We start from the raw sequence: 3,929 nt of genomic DNA, 5'->3' as shown, positions 1-3,929 counted from the left end.
AAGGCTGACATGATGAAGCTGTTAGTGGCCTCCCTCCTTGGCGACCTCATGCTGACTCTGGACACGCTGATGCACGCACATCCTGGTGGCTCCTCCATCTGATTAAGCTCCCTGAGTGCAGAGTTTCTATGCCCGGTCTTCACACCATGCATGCCCTTGGACCTCGCAATGCCACTGCAAGGCCTATGCTAGCAGCAGTTGGTGGCATCCAGCAGGCCCGACCTCAGACGCTAGCTGGGCGACTTTGGGTGAGTCACCGCCTAAGCTCAGTCTGCTCAGTTTCTTCACATGTAAAATTGGGCTCATAAATAGCAGTTGTCGTGAGGATCAAATATTTGTAAATGCACTTAGCACAGTGCCTGGAACATCGTAGGCACTGTACAGAAGTGCTTCTTGTCTTTCCCCCAGTACCTCAGAGATTAAAGGAAGGAAAAGGACCCCATGTACAAAAATATTTATAACAGCTGTTTTTGTGGTGGCAAGGAACGAGAAAACCAAGCAGAAAGCCCGCGCCCAAGTGGGGAACAGCTGACCACGTCCTGGTGTGTGCATGGGATGGAGCATTCTCGTGCTGTAAGAAATGGTGAGGGGGATGGTTTCAAAGAAACCTGGGAAGACGTATATGACTGATGCAGAGGAAGTGAGCAGAACCAGAACAACTCTAATCAAACCCTCCTCCCAACCAAACAAGGCTAGTGCCACACTCTGTTTGCTTGACTCTCCGGGTCTGGTACGAGGCTTTTGATTTTCTTTCTCTTGAATGGGATGGGATGGGAGGGGGGGTTGGGAAGGAGAGAAAGTGGATTTTCATTATATGATTTTAAAAAAAAATTTAAAGCGCACGGAGTTTTATTTTTTGGGACTTGTACCCCCATTGCCTGAGCACAGTGTCTGGTACCCAGTAAATACTTAACACCTGGAGAGTGATTTAGAACTCTGCCCACAGGGCCATCAAACCCTGCACACCCTTGGGCCCAGCAATACCACTACTAGGCCTGTACCCCAAAGAGATCAAAGAAAAAGGAAAAGGCGGGGCAGCTAGATGGCATAGTGGATAGAGCACCGGCCCTGGATTCGGGAAGACCTGAGTTCAAATCAGGCCTAGACACTTACTAGCTGTGTGACCCTGGGCAAGTCACTTCACCTTCTTTGCCTCATCTGTAAAATGAGCTGGAGAAGGAAATGGCACACCGCTCCAGGATCTTTGTCAATGAGAATCAGGCACAACTCGGACCCCTGTACCCAGCAGCAGCAATACTGTATATGATAACGCCCCGTAAATGACTTGGCTATTCCTACCAATACAATGAGCCAAGACAATTCCAAAGGGCTCACGATGAAAAAAGCTATTCGGAGAGAGACCCGACGAACTCTGAGGGCAGACTGAGGCACATTTAAAAAAAAACAAACTTCATTTTTCTTGGTTTTTAGTTTTTTCATGACATGGCTAATACGGAAATGTTTTGCATGACTATATCAAATTGCTTGCCTTCTCAAGGAGAGGGAAAGGCAGAGAGGGAGAGAATTTGGAACTAAAAACTTTTAGTAGTATTTTATTTTTTCCAATTACATGTAAAGACAATTTTTAACATTCATTTTTTTAAAAAAATTTTGAATTCCAAATTTTCTCCCCCCCGCCTTCCCTCCTCCCTAAGACAGTAAGCAATTTGATGAAGGTTATATATGTGCAATCATGTAAAACATACATACATATTAGTCACGTCATGAAAGAAGAAACAGACCAAAAGAAAAAACCACACAAAAAATTTTAAGTGAAAATAATATGCTTCGATACATATTCAGACTCCATCAGGAACTGAGAGGTCAAAAATTGTTCTTACATGTAGCTGGAAAACCAGAATATGAATATAAACAAAGACGGCACATTCCCTTTTCTGGCACGGCCACTGATTTACCACAAAATCGCCCACTCAGAGGCCATGCACTCTTGGGCATGATCACCTCTCCTGCCCACAAAGCCCTTCCTTGTGAGAGCCCCCACGCTAGGTACATGTGGGGCGAGGGATGAGGAGCTTTGAGTTGGCATAGGTGGCACCAGTCCATTGAAGGGTGGGCACATGTGCCCATTGACAACCCCATGGAGAGGGGCTGGGGTGGCATCCATTGGGCACACTCGATAACAGCCTTCTGTGACCAGGGGAGGGGGGGGTCCCAGGCCAGTCTCTGCACTGAAGTGGGATGGTCACTGGCTTCATCCATGGGGCCAGCAGCCACCTCTTTGTGCCAGTGTATAAAAGCTCTTCATCCCAGACTGGGCCTTTCTTACCCCTTTGCCTTTCCCCACAGACCCGCTGAACAGCAGAGCTAAAAACAGACTTGGGTTCTTTGGGGAGGGGAGGGAAGACTGGGCAGAGGGCTTGGCAGAATCTGAACCCTGCTCTCAACCCTGTGGCCCAAGAGGAGAGTTCCCAGACCCCAACCCTGTGGCTGTGGGAAGCTAGCGGCATCACCTCTGTACAAAAGATGACAGCTATGGAGAGGACCCCACTTGGTCCAAGCAGTAACGTCCCAGAACCTGCCTCCTGGATAGAGGCATGATGCCAGCATCATCTTCCAGAAAGAGCGGCGATCAGCTCTTGGCAGAGAAGACGCCATCACGAAAGCCAGGGGGTGAAATCCAAGCCATAGCGGAGCAAAAGGCCCTCCAATGAGCTGTCTGGCCAGCACGGGTCTTCATGCTCGCCTACTCATCCCACATTCACTTACCCTCTGCAGAGAACCCAAGCATTAAAGGTGGTGCTGTCAGGCTGGATCTGAAAGTGGGACTCCCCAGGTTCCCCATCAAGCCTCTCCAAAGAGGATTCCCCAAAGGACAAATTCACACACTTGGGGGAGAACAAGGTGGCCGGGTGCCTCTAGGGGTGTCTGGGACAAAAAATGGGCTGGCTGCCCTCCTAGGAGGCCCAAACTGCTTTCCCCTCTGACAGGGGACCCAAGACACAGGGTGCTGTTGACCAGGACGGCCCTCACTCGAGAGGAGACTCATTCTGGCCGTCTGGAGGCTCCTGATGAGTCCCTGAACTTTCTGTAGATGAAATACAGGCTGTCCTGCGCCAACATACACCTTTCTACCTTGGGTACTTGTACGGGAGCCAGGACCCTTTTATCTGCATTTGAGAAAACCTGGACACAAGTGCTTTCAACTGCATTCTAAATTTCCCAGGAGCAGCTCTGGGGAGTTACCTCATGGGGATGGCACGAGCCAGAGAGGGTGATTTTGCGTGAGTCCCCAAGAGTGAAGCCCGGAGCTCGGGGTGCAGGGCTGCTGCTTATGGGGCGGCTCTGCACTTCCTTCCCTGTCTCTGTGCTGCGTGCATCTTTGTAGCCCCAGAACCGAAGCGGTGCCTTCCAACGTGGGGAACGCGTACTAAATACGCCTGGACGGGACTGCCCCACCCGTGGACCGTCCGGGGCCCCCTCTGGCTTCCCTCCCCACATCTGGCAATTCTTTCTCCTCAAGCCCCGTGGGAGGTGGGGGGCATTTTTCAAATGAGGAAACTGAGGGCCAGAGAAGGTGATGAGCTTCCTGCAGTCACACATCACAAAGCAATGACCCAGCAGCAGCTCACAGCCTTCCTTCCAATGACTCCCCACAAAGTTTTCCAACTGAAGGGAACCATGTGGCAAAACAGGGAGGGTCCTCTGCTGGGCATGCCAGGAGCTGCGTTCCAATCCTGGCTCTGGCATCACCTGCTCTGGGGCTTCTCTCTGGATTATCCTGTCTGCAGTCTGTCCACAGTCGCCAGCAGGGGAGCTGCTCAGGGCCTGAGCTTGGCGCACAGAGGTGCTTAACTGACTGCTTGACCTCTGTGGGTGTGGCCTGTAGATAGAGGAGGGCCGGACCAGATGGTCTCCTGCCCGGCACTCCAGCTCTAAATACTCTGGACTCACCACAAGCAAACGGAATG

The sequence above is a fragment of the Phascolarctos cinereus genome, unplaced genomic scaffold (assembly GCF_003287225.1).
Source record: "Phascolarctos cinereus isolate Bilbo 61053 unplaced genomic scaffold, phaCin_HiC Scaffold_726;HRSCAF=1367, whole genome shotgun sequence".
Classification (NCBI taxonomy): domain Eukaryota; kingdom Metazoa; phylum Chordata; class Mammalia; order Diprotodontia; family Phascolarctidae; genus Phascolarctos; species Phascolarctos cinereus.
Note: the sequence above shows the minus strand (reverse complement) of the source record.